Here is a 20,877-nt window from a genome sequence, read left to right as displayed (position 1 = left end):
CTGCACATGGGTTTTAGACTTCTACTGTCATCCATAACCTTATGCAAACTGGCTGTTCATAATTTAGCTCTGATACCATTCTCATCTTCACATTTGGATTATATTATTTATAGTCCTTGGATCGCGCAGGTTGGTGTGCTTCTTCCTAGTGGACTTAGTCAATGCCTCACTTAGACGACTAATGAAATTTTAAATTGAGAACTTATTAAATTAATGGCTGACGTGAAATTAAATGTGTGCAAATACATACATATAATGCTCTATAGAAAGTTTTTTAATGTTTTCTAATTGCTGTACTAAATGGAAAAGGCAATATGAATTGTTGTTTTAGGTTGAAATAATTTATTCTCCCAACAGATCTTATAAGATAATAAAGTAGGTCTAAATGTAAAAAAAAACAAAATCCTCACAACTGGATCAGTAGGGTAACATCACAATAAATGGCCAAAAGATTGAAGTTGTCAAGGATTTCATCTTCCTTGGATCTACAATCAATTTTCATGGAAGCAGCAGTCAAGAGATCAAAAGACGTATTGCATTGGATCAGTGTGCTGCACAAGGACTCTTTAGAGTGTTGCAAAGTATGTTACTTTAAGGACCATTGTGTACTTGATCCAAGCCATGGTATCCTCAATTGCCTGATATACATGTGAAAGTTGGACGTTGAATAAGGAGGACCAAAGAAGAATCCATATGTTTTCATTATGGCACTGGTGAAGAATATTGAAAATACCATGGATTAAGGAAAGGGCAATCAAGTCCGCCCTTAAAGACACCCAGCCGGAAGTGGAGCTGCCTCCATGTATTTGGGCATGCTATCAGGAGAGACCATACCCTGGAAAAGAGCATCATACTTGGTAGAGAGACTGCAAAAAAGGGGAAAGGCCTCAACAAGATGAATTGGCTCAGTGGGTACAACAGTGGGCTCAAACCTAAGAACCATTGGGAGGATGGCCCAGGACCAGGTGGGGTTTTGTTCTGTGGTACGCAGGATGGCTGAGTCAGAACCAACGTGGCAGTGCCTAACAATAGTAACAACTAAGAACAAATCTTAGATTTTTCTGAATCCTTTCTGGATTATTTGACTGTAAATTTGCCCAAAGGAAGTAGATCGGTTAGATCAGAGGTTTTCAATGGAAAGACTGATCATAAATAAGAATCATCTGGGTTTTTTTTAATGCACCTCTTCCTTCCTAAAAGCAACATACCCTCAATCTGATATGTCCTCGTGGGAAGTATTAGAATCCATATCCTCAAGATGTAGAACAGTGGGTTGAGAGCACTGAGGGATGGAAAAGATGTAGCATTAGCTGTTGGTTGAAAACCTGCCTTAGTGATCTCGAACTGCTATAGCCGACGTTTCACATTGGATAGCTTTAGGAATCAGAAATCCATTCTCTCCCAATTGAGGAAGATTGAATTCTGCACCCGTTTTAGGGACAGGATTTCTCTCTGTGGGCTCGGAGGGCTAGCACTCCTCGGAGATCACTGTATGCCAGTCTCCTCGTGGACGTAGGTGGTTCCCATTGTAGGGACTCTAGGTCCCAAAGGTTCAATGTACTTAATCCTTCTTTCTTAATACCGAGGTCCCTCCTTCCTTATCTCCTCACTTCTTTATCCTTTGTCCTCTTTTGAGATAGAAGATAGTACAGGCAGAATTCCAGAGATACACTCATTACTTTGGATCATGGCTTGACCATCCTAATTAATCTTTCCTAATCCCCTTAAAATTGGTAAGGTTTACAGATGACTTTGAGAGAGATGGTTGCATCATTGTTTCACTGCCCAATTACATCATAGAATAACTGACAGACCATTGGGAATCATGGGTCAGCCAAATTGACACGTATTTTGGGGAGTGATAATTCAGTCCGTGACAAGTATAGTATAGCAATGCTATCTCCCATCTTTCATTTTGAGAACCATTGTATTAGATGAGTTGATAATGTTGCCTCAAATTCGGTGACCTTGTAGGATGATGGAAAGAGCTTTTAAAGATAATCACCTACCACTTTAAATAGTCTCCTGCCTTTAAGAATCTTATCATTTAAGAGTTAAAAAATAGTCTCCTTTGTCATTTTATTGTATGTAAATGGGGGTATTGAAATTACTGACATTTATTTTTGAATCTTTAAGTAAACCTGTAATCCTAACTGCTAGTTGAGTTTTCATAATCTATTAAAATGTTCTTTGCTATCTACCATTCTGTAAAAAAAGGTCAATATTAGTTTCAGTTCTGGTAGGCATAAAGCACAGAAAATTTGTAATAGAAAATGCAAACTTTATAGGACAACAACTTCAACAGCTAAGAGAATGAGGGTAGCGCATCTTCATAAGTCCTGCTGCTACAAAATTTCATCAGTCCTTTTGAAGCTGCTATCTCTAATTCGGTCAAACCAAGTTTGCATGATAATCTTTGAGGACAGGTTAGTGTTAATGCGAAGGCATTAAGTTGTATTCTTCCAGGAAGATTGTGTATGGCTTTCATTAAAAAAAAAAAAAAGTTCTTACCAGGAAAGGTTTTAAAAAAACAAACTATGAATATAAACATATTAATCTATAAACAGTTAAAGTTTTAGATTATTTCAGTGACAAAATGACATGTGGAACTGTCATATTTCGGACAAAATCAGCCATTAGGATAGGTTGTATGATGTAATGACCTCAGCCCTGTCAAAAATTTATTTCAACTCCCATCTTTCTCTGTCAACTACTGCTCTGCTAGAGGCAAAATGGGAGCAGCCTACATTAGGTAATGTAAGCCTTCTAGCATTTATTATTGGAAGTACACTTAAATCAAATTTGTTAGATCAGAAGTATAGATTATATGTAATAAAATTCACATGTATTTTGTTTAGTTTTAAAATGAAATCTCAGACTTTTTGTCTGCTTCCTTTCACATATTGTTGGTGAGATTCATCCCTGTTGTTGAATGTAGAAATATATTTTACTTGTTACTATACAGTAATTAATTGTATGAATATACTACAGTTTATCTACTACTCTATTGGATACTGAGTTGTTTTATTACTAGAACTGTTATGACCCTTTTTACACATGTCCTTTTGTAAATATATATGCATATTCCTGTTGACTATAGACCAAGATTATTTCAGGGTCTATTAAGATAAGCATGTTTAATTTTAATTCCCAATTTTTAAGTAATTGGATATCAGCAAATGACAACATGTTCTATTGTCTATATTTTTATTTAGACATTCTTGCTAATATATTGCATATCTGATTATGTGGGTTTGTATTTTGTGTTTTTCACTTTTATTTGGAAATTATTTTAGATGTACAAAAAAAGATGTGCTCAGAGCTCCCATATATACCTTCAACAAGATTTCCTTATATCACATTTTACATGACCAAAGTATAAAACCAAGAAAAATGTCGCCATATCAGTAACTAAACTATAATCTGTACTCTGATTTTCACTAGATTTTCCTCTAATGGTTTTTCTGTTTTAGAATATAATCCAGGCAGGATTTCACATTGCATTTATCTGTTATGTCTCTATTCTCCTTTATCATTTATGCCATTGATACTGTTTCATTCTGGTTCATTATTGGACAAATTATATTTAGAAACCCAGACTCTGCGCACTCAATATGCTCATTGCTACTAGAGTATCATTACCTCTAGGTCTTCTTAACAGACATTGCTTAGAAATATATATATATACTCAGCCATATTTCTATATCTATATAAAACATACAGTTGACAGTAATACTTAAATTTTTCAGCTAGCAACAGTACAAAGTCCATTCTGGTTTTGCCTCTTATTTAGAACTTCTGAAAATTCAGACTCTTATTTAAAACACAGGTACTTATTTGTTGTATCCAAAAGTAGTTTGAGAAAAACTTTTCTTACTCCTGGGAGAAGCAGAGTTTGTCATTTTCCATGTAACCTTATTTCTTTGGGTCCATTTCTATAATGTTCATTCTGTCTGTCTGTGTACCAAGTGCACACTCCCCGAATTAAATGTATGTGGTTCTCATTGCAGTCTTTTTTATCTTGTAGCCTTGTTTTCCAACTTTATTCTTAAAATTTGTTTTTCATTTCCTTGGCCCTTTGTAGTATCAGTATATTAATTTCCACACAAAAATTTTTCTGTAATCTTCCACCATAAGTTTTATTCAGACAACATTAATTTTGTAAATCAATTTGGAAAGATATGATATCTTTATGATATTGTCTTCTGAGCCATAGACTATGTCCCACCATTAAATTAGGTTATCTTTAATTTTTCTCAATTTTTTTTCATTTTTAATGTAAAGATCTAGTGTATATTTATTGATTTTTTTAAATTGGGGGCTCTTAACAGCTCTTAGAACAATCCATACATCAACTGTATCAATCATATTTATGCATGTTATCATCATTTTCACAAAATTTTCTTTCTAGTTCAGCTCTTGGTATCAATTCCTCTTTTTTCTCTCTCTCTCCCTTGTATATAGTTTATAAGATTCATAGTTAATTGGTATTCTTTTCATATTGTTATAAATAGCATCCGTTCAGAGTTCAGTTTCTATTAGGGGACTTCAAAAGGTTTGTGGAAATTTTGAATGTAAAGTTAATAGGGTTTTTCCATGACTGTTTGGAGCCCCTTTGTATTTGCTGTTTGCTGGCATGTCGGTTTATTAATAATAATTTTGTGTCCGCTTTCTGCCTGTGGGCGCCGTGGAGGAAGCACGTCGCGCTATCTCTCCCCTCCGCGGTCACGTCTAAGTCAGTCTCCTCAAGAGCCGACAGCTGCGCCAGCTCTTTATGGGAGGCTTGAGCTTTGAAACCACAGCAGTGGGGACCCCTGCGGACCGTGGTGATGAGAGACCCAAACTCCAGGGCTGCAGGGGCTTGCGTTGGTCCCCTCCTCCGCTGCGGAACAGGTGCACGCGGGCGGCCATGCAGGCAGGGCCACGCAGGTAGATGGCAGGGCGGTGGGACCGCGAGCAGACTCGCAAAGACCAGGCACCCACTTAACGGTGAAAAAGCCCTGTGGGTGGCCTCGAGGGAGGCCCTGGAGAGCACCAGCCCCGCGATGGTTTTGCGCAGTCTGGGAAAAGGGAAGGCATTGAAATCACGACGGATCGCCGCAGGGCAAGAAGAGAGGCTTCGATGGCCGTGGCTCCGACTGTGGGTCACAAACACCACACGGAATGCCACAGCTGTGAAGTACGGAAAGCCCCGGCGAAGCAAGAGTGGCCAGGGCCTCCTCCAGCCAGAGGCCGAAGCGGTGCTGGACACTTCGCTGGTGGTCTTGGTGGAATGACAGCTTGGGTGGGGCGGAAACCAGCGGACGTGGCGGCTTGGGTGGCAGCCGGCGGGGGTGGATATGGCTGCAGTGGGGATGGTTATAGTGGATTTGCTAATGACGGAAGCAACTCTGGAGGGGGTGGAAGCTACAATGATTCTGGCAACCACAACACTCAATCTTCCCATTGTGGACCAATGAAGGGAGGGAACTCTGGAGGCAGCAGCTCTGGCCCTTTCCGTGGGGGAGGTCAATACTTTGCCAAACCACGAAGCCAAGGTGGCCGTGGTGGCTCAAACAGTAGCAGTAGGTATGGCAGTGGCAGAGATGCTACCTGACTACCAGGAAACAGCTTAGCAGGAGAGGAGAGCCAGAGTGACAGGGAAGCTACAGGTTACAACAGATTTGTGAACTCGGCCAAGCACAGCGGTGGCAGGGCCTGGCTGCCACCAAGAAGACATGTTTTAGACAGTACTCATGTGTATGGGCAAAAGAACTTGAGGACTGGATTTGTGACTAAATGTATAACAGGTTGTTTTAGTTTCTGTTCTGTGGAAAGTGTAAAGCATTCCAACAAAGCATTTTAATGTAGTTTGTCTTCTTTTTTTCTTTTGCACCCATGTTGTTGATTGCTAAATGTAATAGTCTGATCGTGACTCTAAATAAATGTCTTTTTAAGATAATAATAATTTAGTTTCCACATACTAATTCTAACCATCTGGCTTTTGTTGGGGTATTTTGTGTGTTCTTTTGAATTTTCTATGTTTACAATCATACCTGTGAATGAGTCAAGTTCATTTCGTTTTTCAATTCTTAAACTTTGTTTTTTTTCTAGCCTTACTGAAATGCTTACTAATACAATAAGAGATAAAATATACCAGTCCCAGTTAAGTGATTATTGTCAGTGGTGTCATTCAAAATTTTAGTAGGAAAACTTTAAATATTTTAAGTATGATTTTCCAATAGATTCTACTTCAATTCTTTATTAGATTAAAGAATTTCTCTAGATTCATAACTACTAAGAATTTTTGATGTTGTTATTAAGATTTGGTGGTTATTTTTTAATGAGAGGCTGCTAAATTTTATCAAATACTTTTTTGTATCTATTAAAATTATTTTTCATGTTTTCTTTTAACATGTGAATTAAAATTGGTTTTAGTTAGCCACCTTTGCATTCTTGAAATAATGTCAACATAATCATGACACCCTTTTAATGCATCACAGGGTTGGATCTGCTAATGACGTCTTGGACTTTTGCAGTTAAGCAGGAATATTCAGGTTTTCTTAAACAATCTTATTGGCCTACAATTCATATACTGAACAGTTTAATAGTTCAGTCCCATCAAGAAGAGTTGCACAGCCATCACCATGATCATTTTTAGAGCACTTCCTTCATTCTGGCACTCATCATTATTAGCTCCCATGCCCCCAGCCTCCCCCGCTATGCTCCCAAGGAACCATAATTCCATTTTCTGTTTCTATAGCTTTACCTATCCTGCATTTCATGTACATAAAAACATTTCAAATAAATAAAATTTAAACTAACAATGATACCAACGCAAAGCAAATGAAAACTTCAATAAAAAAGATAGAAAATACTAAAACTAGAATAAATTTTAAATGGATCAAAAGGGAGATTGAGTGATAAGGTGTTAAATTTTAGCTTAACTTCATGGTCAGATTTTTTTAATGCAACCTGTGTCCATTTTGATACGTTGTACTAATAGGAATTTGTTTTATCTCATCTAACTAATCGAATTTATTTTCCTAAAGCTGTCCATAGTTTATAGTATTTTTAATTACTGTAGATTATATAGTAATGTTCTCTATTTTTTTTCTTGCTGGTCTTGGAAATTTGAGCCCTTTCTCCTTTTCTTGATCATTCTTCCTGAAGATGTTTCTGTTAATTTATATCCCCTGAAAAGCAGATGCCAAGAAAGGATTAAACATGAAAGAGTTTTATGTGGGAAACATCTGTGAGAGAGTAAAGCAGAGTTAAGAGTCAGCAGAGAGAGTTATTACACTTCAATGCAAGTCTTTCCTCTGTGGAAAAGAAAGGAAAGGGAGAAAGGCTTTCTTCCTTAAGCAAGAGACTTAAACTGTAGAATAGTTAACAGTGTTTTGACAAGGCCACTGAGGAGTCCTAGAGCCAAAGTTGCCCATCCAAGGATTTCTATATTTCTCAGGAATGGTCTTCATATTATTTTGGCCATATTGTCATTAGTTAAGAGTACCATCTGACTACTCACCTTCCCGACACGATTGCTGAAGACAAATGGGTGCATAAGCAAATGTGGTGAAGAAAGCTGATGGTGCCCAGCTATCAAAAGATATAACATCTGGGGTCTTAAAAGGCTTGAAGGTAAGCAAGCGGTCATCTAGCTGAGAAGCAACAAAGTCCACATGGAAGAAGCACACTAGCCTGTGTGATCACGAGGTGCTGAAAGGATCAAGTATCAGGCATCAAAGAACAAAAAAAAATCATATTATTGTGAATAATGAAGAGTGAGGAGTGGAGACCCAAAGCCCATCTGTAGACCAACTGAACGTCCCTTAGAGAAGGGTTGCAGGGAGGAGACGAGCCAGTCAGGGTTTAGGGTAGCAATGATGAAAGGTATATACAGCTGTCCTCTAGTTCTTAAACGCTCCCTCCCCCACCCCCGACTATCATAATTCCAATTCTACCTTACAAATCTGGATAGACCCGAGGAGGTACACTGGTACAGATAGGAACTGGAAACACAGGGAACCCAGGACAGATGATCCCTTCAGAACCAGTGGTGAGAGTGGTGATACCAGGAGAGTGGAGGGAAGGTGGGATAGAAAGGGGGAACCGATTACAAGGATCTTCATATAACCCCCTCCTGGCGGATGGACAACAGAAAAGTGGGTGAAGGGACACATCGGACAGTGTAAGACATGACAATAATAATAATTTATAAATTATCGGGTTCATGAGGGGAGGGAGGAGTGGGAAGGGAGGAGGAAGAATGAGGAGCTGATACCAAGGGCTCAAGCAGAAAGCAAATGTTTTGAGAGCAATGATGGCAACAAGTGTACAAGTGTGCTTGACACAATGGATGGATGGATGGACTGTGATGAGTTGTATGAGCCCCAATAAAAAGAAAGGGAAGAGTACCATCGGGCAAGTCCGGCCTCGCCATGAGTGCAGAGATAGATTTAGAGCAAAGCAGCGATGGCCAGCCGTCATCATGCTCACCCAGCCGGTCTAAAGGCACATTCCATGGCCCGCACAATGTCTGTTTTATTAGCCTTTAAAGGACTCAACTTTGCCTTCAAAATTATCTCTCTACTGCATGCTTATTTTCTATTCTAAAAATTTAGGATCTCTACTGTTTTCCTTCAATCATCTTTATGCTTAATTTGTACATTTTGGTCTTATTTTTAGTTCAAAATATTTTCTAATTCATATTGTGATTGATTCTGTGAGCCATAAGAAATTTAGATGTTTTTACGTACTTTCCAAATATCCATAAATACTCTACTTTTTGTTATTAGTTTTCTTCTTTTGCCTGGTACATATATTTTGAATCCTTTTGCTTTCAACCTTTCTGGTTTTTAAAGTTAAGCTACGTTTCTTGTAATTAGTGTACAGGTTGTTTTTGCTGTTTAACCTTTTAATTAGAGTTTATATTTGCTATAAATTACCCTGGTTGCGCAGTGGGTTAAGTATTGGGCTGCTAACTTCAAAGTCGGTGATTCAAACCCAACAATCACTTGAGAAAAGTAAAGCAATCCACTCCTGTGACGTTTTCCAGTTCTGAAACCTTAGAGAATACTTGTACTCTGTTCTACAGGGTCCCTGTGAGTCAGAAGCAGCTCAACAAAAATATTTTTTTATCTGTCTATATCTTACATCTTACTTTTTAAAATTACGTTTATTCTATGTCTAACATGTTTTTGTTCTTTTTTCTGCTGTTTTTTAATTAGTGAATTATTGGGGATTTGTTTTGTTTTACTGTTAGTTTATCAGTTGTATGTATGCAGGTTTTACACACTCGATCACAACTTAAACATTCTGAAATTCCCATTCTTCACAATATTATGCACAATTTGTTATGCTCTTCACAATGGAATGCCTTTGCATAGTCAAACGAAGTAAACATCTTTCCGAAATTCTCAGCTGTCAGCCAATATCTATTTAACATCAGAAGTAATAGCCTTCATCCCTCACCCTCTCCTGAATCAAGCTTGGCGTTTTGAAAGCTCCTTGTCAGTGTGCTGCTGCAGCTGTTTTGTTTCCTTTTTAGCATAATTTCACTTGCGTGTTATATTGATGATATTGTTCTTTTTTTGATGATATTTTTCAATAGTTGTCACACTCTGCTGGTCACCTTTCTTTAAGCTGAGCATAACTGAATCTCTTCCAGTCACTTGGCCAGGTAGCTGTCTTTCACCTTTCTTGGCATACACCAGTAGTTCTCAACCTGTGGGTTGCGATCCTTTGGGGGGTCAAATGACCCTTTCACAAAGGTTGCCGGCTTATAACGTAGCAAAATTATACTTATGAAGTAGCAACGAAAATAATGTTATGGTTGGGGGCTTTCCGCAACATGAGGAACTGCGTTAACGGGTCACAGCATTAGGAAGGTTGAGAACCCCTGGTGTAGACCATTGAGTACTCTATTGCTACATCAGGTTGTTGAAACATTCTAGTTGGTATTCCATCAATTTCTGGAACCTTGCTTTTGACTAATGCCTTCAGTGCAGCTTGGACTTCTTCCTTCAGTACCACTGGTTCTTCTGAATTTCTTGGCATAATCTATTGAGTACTTCTAGCATTATATCAGTTTCTTGAAACATTTCAATTGGTGTTTCATCAATTCCTGGAGCCTTAATTTTCCCATAGTTCTGGTGGTGTGGTGGGCTATGTACTGGGCTGGTAATTGCAAAGAAAGCAGTTAGAACCTATTAGCCCCTCTACAGTTAAGACATTCTACTCCTGTTTACAGCCTCTGAAACAGAGTAGCACTTCTGTCCTATGCTATTGGGTATCTCTTGAGGCGAAATCAATTTGATGGCAGTGAGTTTGATTTTTGGTTTCACTAATTCCTTCAGTGCATCTGTACATTTTCCTTTAATACCATCAGTTCTTGATCATAAGCTTCCTCTTGAAATTGTTAAATATTCTTTTTGGTACTGTGTTCACTGTATTCCATCTATCTTCTTTTGATTCTTCCTGCATCATTTAATACTTTGCCCATATTATCCTTAAATATTACAACCTAAAGCTGTAATTTTTTTCTTGAGACCATTCAGCTTAAGAATTCTTTTTTGTACAATTCACTAATATCTTTACTAGAATCTTTAAATGTTTTTATTATACCTTTCAAACAAAATATAAGTTGGCAGTTAAAAAATTTTAAAGGCATTCTGTTATCCTTCAGCTGTGAGTCTTTGAATATATTTCCTTTTTCTGTAGCTACTTTTCAGTAGCTATTTTTCCTTTGACTATAACTTTCTACCTGGTTCTTGATTTTCTTATATTTACCTTTTTTGAGGCTTTAGTACTTCTTGAATCTATGGTTGACGAACTCTTACAGCTTGCTAATGTTGATAACTCTTTCTTACAGTTAATGCATATATTTAGAGAATTGGTGACTTCTTCCTCTTTACTTTAACTCTAGAACCAATGCCAATATACTCTAATAGGATAAACTTCATAAAAATACAGCTAGAGGCCCCATGATCCACAAAGTGCCCAAATATGATCTATCCCAATCAGGGTTAATTGAGTTTCTCAAACCTTATGCTAAATAAGCTCTCGTTCTAATTTCTTGAGTTAGAATATTTTAATGCTAGAAAAATTGCTCATGTGGAGTTGCATATGCATATTTTATTTGTGTGACTATACACCTGGATGAGAGTGACATTTACCTACAGATAGATGTAGATATTAATTTATACGGTTCTTTGAGAATATATTCATCTTTCTTTAAAGCTCTAAATAATCTATTTCTAAAATTGAAAGCACTGGAATATACAATATAAATGGATATGTAATTGAAGAGCTATATTTTCAGCTTTTTTTAGAATAATTATTATTTGTGTGCCCTGAATGTTTCTTCTAAAATTCAGTTACACTCTAAAATTCATTCTTCAGAGCTTTACAACTTGGCAGTGAAAATTTCTTTTGGCTGAAGCGCTATGCCCAAGTGTTGGGTTCAGATAAAACTCTTTAGAGGTATAGCAGAAAATTCTGATTATGGTAATGGGGCAGCTTAAAAATTTTTTCATTTAAAGGGAATACTGTTTGTGCATGCAATCTCAAAAACTATATTTAAATGAAGACAATTATTCCTTAATTTTTTTAAGCCCTGGCCAAAATGGTTTGTACTTATACTGCTATAGATGTGTGCCTTATTTTTACTTACTATTTTTTAAAGTAATTCAATAGAAGCCAGCATTCTTGAGTAATGATGGCCCAAAACATTTATTTAGCATTTCTCTACTTTTATTAAGAACCTAGCAACAATATTAGCCTGTTTTAATTTCTTAAGCTTAAAGCCTTTCAATATTAGTAAGCAATCCTAACATCTTTTTTAAAAGTCCGGATTATTTTGTTAATAGCTTTGTCTGTTGCCCACCACTGTGTAGGGGAAGTTAGAAATGTATTTTGAATAGGTAACAAACAGTCACCTGGTGCAGAATTCAAAAGGCACAAAAATTAGAGCTGTTCAACTGTCTGCTATGTGTGAGAAGATAAAGTTTTTTTACTATTAAGATTACCATATCACTTATCATCAAAATCAGATACTTTTGAGAGTAAAAGTGGATATAATTAATTATACCAGCACAATCCTGTGCAAATTAATTGTGTTCTTGTGTTGATCATTATAGCTATTTAAACAATGATTTTTGGTAAAAATGGGAGGATTTGGACTGTGTTATTCCAAACACTTCTTCCAATTCAGAAATTCCAGATTTTGTGCTAACAGTAATGTAGAATTTAGAAAAAGAAGTTTGAAAAAAAATCTCTAACATGAAACAGGATAAGTTGGAATGGCTATACACATATAAATAAAAACAGTAAAGCACATTAAAATATATACAAATAAATTCAAGTCACTATGATTTTATTATGTGCCTACTTTGTGTCTTATGCTAATAAAGATAAATGAAACATAATTTCCTTTCTTAAAATCTAAGCGAGACACATAATGCACTAATACAATATGAGATGTGGCATAGTACTTTTGCAAACTAATTTTAAAAATCATTTTATTGGGGGCTCTTACGGCTCTTATCACCATCCATCCATGTGTCAAGCACATGCAAACTCATTTTTATAGGAATAAGAAGTCAGGAAGTTCTTCACAGGGAGTCTGTTCAAAGTATTGTTTGATGGGTCCTTATAACTTTGTCAAGTTGAGATTAGAAAGATATCTCACATTAGTGAGATAATAAGAGCAAAAAGCATAGAAACCAAAGAAGGTATGGTGTCTTACAAGGAACAATAATATCAGGGAAGGTCGATGTAGATTAGCATGGAATGGTAAATGATGATAGAACTTGAGTGCTTGGGTTATATTACATAAAGGGAAGAAAGTGGGCCATTTGGGCTGAGAGAGATTTTACTGTCAGGTTACCATATCCCATTGAAAAAGAAAATGTTTGTTTTAAACCGTGTTTCTGAGAGAGATAGAAAAAACATTAAAGATGAAAATCTTTAACTGCGGAAGATTATGAACCCGACACACACCTTGCTTGCTTGTAACCAATTCAGTCTTCTCTTTTTTCTATTTGAATGACTGCCTCTTTGTCTGTGTGCTGATTCTGCATGACTTCAATGAAGTGCTCCGGAATTCCCATTCTACACAATGTTATCCGTAGTTTGTTAGGATCTACACAGTCCAAGGCCACATATCTTTGCCACAGCGATCGTCTCCTAAAATCCAGAGCAGTAGGACTATGTTTTCATTAGCATGAAATCCTATATTTTAGGATATATAATGTGACTAAATTTTATAATTCTGACTGATTTATAGTAAAATTTTAGATAAGTTATCGTGCTAGATTTTTCTAAAAGAACATTTTTTAAATCATTCTATTAGGGGCTCATACAACTCTTATCACAATCCATACATACATCAATTGTGTAACACACATTTATACATTTATTGCCCTCATTTGCTCTCCACTTAAGGCCTTGGCATCAGCTCCTCATTTTCCCTCTCCCCGTTCCCCCTCTCTCTTGAACCCTTGATAATTTATAAATTATTATTTTGTCATATCTTGCCCTGTCCTACATCTCCCTTCACCTGCTTTTCTGTTGTCCATCCCCCAGGGAGGTCATATGTAGATCCTTATAATCAGTTCCCCCTCTCCAACCCACCCTCCTCCAGCATCCCAGTATCACTACTCTCATCACTGGTCCTGAAGGGATCATCTGCCCTGGATTCCTGTGTTTCCAGTTCCTATCTGTACCAGTGTACATCCTTTGGTCTAGCCAGATTTGAAAGGTAGAATTGGGATCATGATAGTGGTGGGGGAGCACGGGGAGAGAGGTAGCATTTAGGAACTAGAGGAAAGTTGTATGTTTCATCGTTGCTACATCGCACCCTGACAGGCTGGTCTCTTCCCCGAGACCCTTCTGTAAGGGGGTGTCCAGTGGCCTACACATGGGCTTTGGGTCCTTTGTTCTGATGATGCCTGATACCTCATCCCTTGGACACCTCATCATAGTACTGGCTGGTGTGCTTCTTTTTCTGACTCAGAATATTGATGGCACAGTTAAAATATTCTTTCTGGATTTTGTTTAAATAACTAAGAGAGTAAGGGGTTTGGGGTTTTTTCAGGGGGGATGGGTATTCTGTGTTGTTTTTAACTTTTTGTTTAGGTTTAGGTGAAGATTTACAAAGCAGATCATAAGTTTCACATTCAACTATTTATACACACTTTGTTTCAGGTTATTGTTTACAAACCTTCAGAAAATCTTTTATCCCACTTTCTCCCAGCATTTCCTGCTTCCATTCCTCCTTTTGTTCCCCACTCCTCTGTCTTTGGGTAAATGCTGCCCTTTTAATCTTAAATAGTTGATTATTCTAACAGTGGGAAGTTCAGTCTCAAACCTGATATGTGACAAAGTGCCCAGTCTTGGAAGTCCCGCCTGTCTCTATTTGACAGATAACCAGGTCTCCTTTATAATTTTCAGCTTTGTTTCATGTTTTTCTCCCATTCTCTCTAATGTGCTCCTCTTCAGCTGTAGTTCTGCTCTCGGGTTGTAATGTTTTCAGGGTTCCTTAGTCCATTTAACTTATTGTTTCTTTGTCTTTTGCTATTTCAATCCTCCTCTTTCCCCATACAGGAGAGACCAGTGGTGGTGCCTTAGATGCTGTTTACAGCTTTAAAAACTCTAGGATGTCGAGCATCTTCCTTGTGAACTGTGCTGTGCCATTTGCTCTTCCAGGACTGTGGTCTTGAGCCTCCCTCAGTCCAGCAGCTCATTCTCTCAAGGTGTTCGACTGTCTCTAAGAAGTTTTCATAACTTTGCTTCATAACTATGCTTAGCCACATCCATGGATACACAAATATCCTCTGTCAGACCTATATATAATCATGGTCGACACCTGCTCCCCTGCCCACACCTGTTCAGCCAGCAAGCTGACCCAGGCATCTGCTCTTTAACCCTACTGTTGCAAGTGTGGCTGTAGCAGTATTTGCCTCTGTTGCCTGTAGTCCTTGTAAACCTCCCAGTGCTTCCTCTGGCCTCCTTCATTTTCTCCTGAACTCCCTCTTAGTATATGTTGCCTTCCTTTCACCCAAGTTAATATTTGTCTGTTCTCTACCCCGTGACTTTCCTTCCCTTCTCTCCTCCTGTTTGTTTGTTTGTTTGTTTGTTTGTTTTTCACCCTCTCTAGGCCTGTGCTTCACTGCCCCACCCCACCCTTCTCTCCTGTTGACCTCAAGTAACCATCAAAGAATATTTGTCCTTTTGTGATTGACTATTTTATTTCAGTATAACGTCCTCCAGATCAGTTCATGTTATAAAGTGTTTCATAAGATCATCATTATTTTTAATGCTATGTGGCATTAATTAAAGGAGCCCTGGTGGTGTAGTGGTTACATGTTGGCGAACCACAGCCTGGCAATTTGAAACCACCAGCCACTCCTCAACAGAAGGAAGGGGGATTGACACTGACTCCATGGCAATGAATCTGTCTTGAGTTTGGTTTGGGTGGTATATTAGTGATGCATCGGACCTGCCAATTGCAAGGTTAGGAGTTTGAGATCACCTGCTGCTTATAGGAGAAAGACAAAGCTTTCTACTCCCTAAAAGAGTTACTGTCTTGGAATTCCACAAAGACAGGTCTATCCTACCCTATAGGTTCACTGTGAGTCAGAATCAGTGAGTTGAGAGTCGTTTATGTATTAAGTTTATCTATTACCTTCTGTTGGGTATTTAAGTAATCGTTTTACATTGTTGTCAATTTCAGGCCTATGTGTGAGCCCATTGTTGCAGCCACTGTGTCATTTCATCTCTTTTTGCACTGATCGGAGCATGGTGAATTTCTTCAGGGGCTGGACCGTCCTAGTGACCTGTTCCAAGTACACAAAATGAAATCTTGCCATGTTCCTTTGAAGGAGCATTCTGGCTATATTTATTCCAACACAAATCAAAACTTACCTTAAAACAATAGCAGTTTTATTTTGTCATGACCCTGCATCCAAAGCTAGGATCACCTGAGTTGTTTTGTTGGTTTGTTTTGAAGTTGTCAAGGATGTTATTTTACTTGGAAACACAATTAGCATTCATAGAAACAGCATCTAATAAATAATGTTCTGCTTTGTTCTGTTATACACATCATCAGTACAACTCAGAAGCCACTCTGTGGCACCTGATAAAAACAGTAATTCAGTTACAGAAATGGTACCTTTTTCCACTATTTCATGCAATCAGTGTACATATTCACTAGTTTATTTATGTACAAATATTTCTTGATAATAATTCTTTTAGTTCCATTCCTACTTTTACTTGTTTATTTTTTAACAAATGGCCCAACAGACGCTAACAATCACCATCCAGCTTTGGCTCTCTACTACAGACAGAGAACATACCGTATGTGCTTGTATACACCAAGTTTTCAGCACACGTTTTATGCCGATTTTGTGGTAAAGTTAGGTGCCTCGGCTGATATTCGGGTCGGCTTATGCTCGAGTATATACGTAATCAGAAAGTTCCCTCATACTCATTAGCAGGCATTGGTCACGTACTTCAATCCCATTCGCTTGAAGTCTTGACTTGATTTCCATCATTATCAAAAAAGAAAATTGTTATCGCCTTTTGTGTATGACTCTTGGATACGCATTTTCTGATTTTCTTTTTTTTTAAATTTCTTTATTGGGGGCTCTCACATCTCATCACAATCCATTCATTCCTCCAATGTGTCAAGCACATTTGCACATATGCCACCATCATCATTTTCAAAGCATTCTCTTCCCACTTGAGCCCCTGATATCAGCTCCCCATTTCTTCCCCCTCCCTCACCCATCCCCCCTCATGAACACTTGATAAGTTATAGATTATTTTTTTTCCATATCTTACATTGTCCTCTGTTGCCTCTCACCCATTTTTCCATTATTCAGCCCCCTGGGAGGGGGTTCTATGTTAATCCTTGTGATAGATTTCCCCTTTCTCCCCCAACCTTCCCTAATCCCTGGTATCTCTACTCTCCTTGTTGGCCCTGAGGGGATTATCTGTCCTGGATTCCCTGTGTTGTAGGCTCTTATCTGTAGCCATGTGCATGCTCTGGTCTAATCCAATTTGTAAGGTAGAATTGAGGTCATGATAGTGGGGTGAAGGAAGCATCAAGGAGCTAGAGGAAAGTTGTGTGTTTCATCAGTGGAATACTGCACCCTGACTGGCTCATCTCTTCCCTGTGACCCCTCTGTGAGGGGATGTCCAATTGTTTACAGATGGGTATCAGGTCTCTATTCCATATGCACCCCCCCCCCACCATTCACCTTGGGTATGGTTTTATTCTGGGTCTTAGATGCCTGATACCTATCACATCCACACCTCATGATCACATAGGCTGGTGTGCTTCTTCCATGTGGGCTTTGTTGCTTTTGAACAAGGTGGCCACTTGTTTATCTTCAAGCCTTTAACACCCCAGATGCTGTATCTTTTGATAGCTGGGCACCATCAGCTTTCTTTACCACATTTGCTTATGTACCCATTTTATCTTCAGTGATTGTGTTGGGAAGGTGAGTATCACAAAATGCCAGATTGTTAGAACAAAATGTTCTTGTGTTAAGGAAGTACTTGAGTCGAGGCCCAATGTCCATCCACAACCTTAATTCTTAACATATAAACATGTGTACATAGTTCTATTCCCCTCTCATTATATACATATGTACATGCCTGTATTTAGGCCTTTATAAATGTCCTTTGCCTCCTGGTTCTTTCCTCTATTTCCTTTTTACTTCCCTCCTAAGGTGACCAGATTTTAACATTGGTAAAGCAAGACACCAACTCATATCCTGGTGAAATAGCCACGTGGCAGGCAAAAACCGTATGCCCTAGCTTGTCATACATTCTTTCAAAAAATCGGGAATTTTTTTAAATGCTGTGGAATGCTGGAAAAATTGTTAAAAATCAGGACTGTCCTGCCAAAAGTGGGACGTCTGGTCACCTTACGTCTTGTCCCACCATCATGTTCAGCCTTCATTCAGGCTTGGTAATTCCTTGCTGCTACATTGCCCTTGATTGGTCCCACTTGGCATCCTACAACTTTCCTTCCATTGATTTTAGTTCGCTTGTTGTTCCTTTGTTCCTGAATTGGTCGTGTCCCCCCCAACTTCCTTTCTCCCACCTCCCCTTCTCCTGTACCCCCCAGAACCATTGGTCTCATTCTTTTCATCTCTGAATTATTTATCCTGCCTATCTTATCTAGATAGACGTGCAGATACGTTAATAAGGGCAAAAACCAGGCAAAAGCAAATAAAACAACAAAGGAAGTCAAAACCAACAAAACAATAACAGCAGCAACAGAAAGCAAGAACAATATAACAATAACAAAAAGAAAACCACTGACAAAAATAGAGAAGCCTATAAATAGTTTAAGGTCTGTTTGTTGGCCTTTACGAGTGTTTTCCGGTCCAGTCTGATGGGGTGCCACGCTCTGTCTCCAAAGTCTATTTTTGGTATTCCTTGGGGTTTCATCACTCTGTCCCCCTGCTGCTCTGCTGCATGCCCTCAGTGCCTCGCCCCAGCGTGATGGGGCCAGACCATGCACTCTTCCCACGCTGTGTCTCCAGTGCTGTTCCCGGCAGTATCATGGTTCAGTGAGGGACACCGTGTCCCGTGGTGGGGTCAGCCCTATGGTCCTCTCCATGCTCTGTCTGCACCCAGCAGGAACACCATCCTTGGGCCTTGGTGGGCCAGGATGCCCTCTCCTCTCTCTCCATCCCTTTGCGTTTCTCCCATGTGCTCTAATCCAATGGACCCCTCTCCCCAAGTTGCCCCAGTGCTGTCCTCTGAAGTGCATTCTTCTCAAGGGGATGGGGGTGGGGGTGAGGGGAGGCCCACATAGTCTGGATTGGGGCCAGCCCCGCAGACCTCTATTGGTTCCCTGAATCACCTGAATTTTGTGGGTGCATTCAGCAGGTGTGTTGGGGCTGGATTCATCTGAGATGGCTAAAATGTTCTTTCCCACTCCACCCCCTCTGCATTTACTCAGTACTTCTCTATATGACCTCTCCAGATTGTCTCCAACATAGTAGGCAGACTGTGAAATTGTAACTTTTCTGTATATGTGTGATAGACTAAAGTGAAAGATCTACTTTCAAAGTATGTGTAAAAATTAAAAAGCATATATACAAAAGATAATGAAGGAAAGTTAGATTACAAAGTGCTTTAGAAATTTATCTGACTAGTATAGTGATAGTATATAATTTTTATTGTGGGACTATTAATGAATAATAAGGCAAAAAACAATTTAATGTTAGAATGCATTGAGACTTGAATATTTGACTAAAGAACAGAGTTGGGCCTTATTTTGAAGATACCGGAGGCTATTGATGAGGGTTTTGAACAGAGGAATAATGTGATCAAACAGTTTAGGAAGCATAATTCTGTGCTAGTGGGCCATTTGGAAGAAATGTATACGTATATCAATAGACGTTAAGTGGTGGAAAGACATGGAAAAAAGATAATAAAAGTTATTTATTCCTTGTACGCTGATTGAGGGCTACTGATTTCTCAGGCATTGGGTAAGGCACTATACACATTCTCCAGAATTCAATAAATTAACTAAAATGTATGAATGTTTGGGATGTTAAGGAACAAAAATAAAGAGAACTGATCGAATGGGGGAACCTCAGAAGTGGCTTTATACAAGCTTTCACATTAAAGTTTGCCAAACAAAAACAGGTGGGGGGAGGGCATTCATTGGCTGATCTACTAGAGAAAAGAGACCCAAAATTCAATGATAATCTAGAGAGACATATGTATTAAAGCCTTAAACAGCACAAAGGCAAATCAATGGACGAGAGAGACCATAAGCATGAGGCCATAATCATGTCCATGGATTTCCAGAAACTCAACTACATAAGTAGGCTGTCAGGAGAATAAGAGAACCCGTCACAAAATCATGATTGGCAGCAGAACAATTTATTACAATTGCAAGCAGGAAAAAGACCATGATTAGTTGTAAGTTAAAAAAAAATTTACAAGATTGGTTTTGAGCCCTCTGACCAAGGTCATCAGGATATATCTCAGATAATACTCCAAATTCCATCCAGGGTCTACCCAGGCAATCCCCTGATGACTAGGCTGCCCCTCTGTAGTAGCAATCTGCTTGTAAACACATACTCCCTTAGGGCAAAGCATTTCATATTTTTAGTCAATAATCTGAAAAAAAATTCAACGAAAGCTGAATCTGTGAAGACTCAAAATGGATTTGGGACTTGCGCTGTAAATAGCATTCCACAAACCTGGTGCTCAGCTTGTAAGCTCTAATAAGTTCATTATGTCTTCAGTGTGAAACTACGTATGGGTATAAGAAAGGTTACAAAGACAAACAAGGGTCACATCTAAAGGTAAAAAGTGGGATGAAGGAAGATTTAACAGGACTATCTGAGATTAAAAATGATCCTAAATTCTCAACTTCAATGATGATACAAACAAATGGGAATTCAATGTTCAGAATTATTATATAGAGCCCAGTAGACAATGAATTTCTTAAAGACCTGGTTCTAAATAATAAAATTATTTCTTCTTTCATTTGATTTAAAATACAGTTGTTTCAAGACTCAGCAATCATCAGCTAATTTTGGAACTTATAATTATATCCTAATAGATGACCAAACTTGCAGTTTGTACAGAAGAATGTCACTTAGCTTGAAATGTTTGGAGCTGCTATTAATCTATCGAGTCTCAGAAATTTTCAGAAAAATCACCACTATTCAAATCACATGTTCATTTATGGAAACGAAAGCTTCTGGTTACAGGCGCTGTTACCTAAATCATTACAAAAGAGTTTATTAAAAATCAAACTTGGACACAGCATGCCCACATGAATGATTATCTAGAGTTTTGTGAATCGAGCTCACTAAGAAGCACAAGTAAACTAACTTAGGCTGGATCCTCTAGAGA

At 38.4% G+C, this 20,877-nt stretch overlaps 1 protein-coding gene across 2 annotated transcripts in view; it reads left to right on the top strand.

Moving 5' to 3' along the window:
- The window catches only part of ADK (adenosine kinase), a 560,488-nt gene that overhangs the window by 453,708 nt on the left and 85,903 nt on the right, over positions 1-20,877 (top strand). The gene's annotated exons all lie outside the window — the stretch shown is intronic.

Source organism: Tenrec ecaudatus, chromosome 16 (genome assembly GCF_050624435.1).
Source record: "Tenrec ecaudatus isolate mTenEca1 chromosome 16, mTenEca1.hap1, whole genome shotgun sequence".
In the NCBI taxonomy this organism is placed as follows: domain Eukaryota; kingdom Metazoa; phylum Chordata; class Mammalia; order Afrosoricida; family Tenrecidae; genus Tenrec; species Tenrec ecaudatus.
This window is presented reverse-complemented; position numbering and strand designations above follow the sequence as displayed.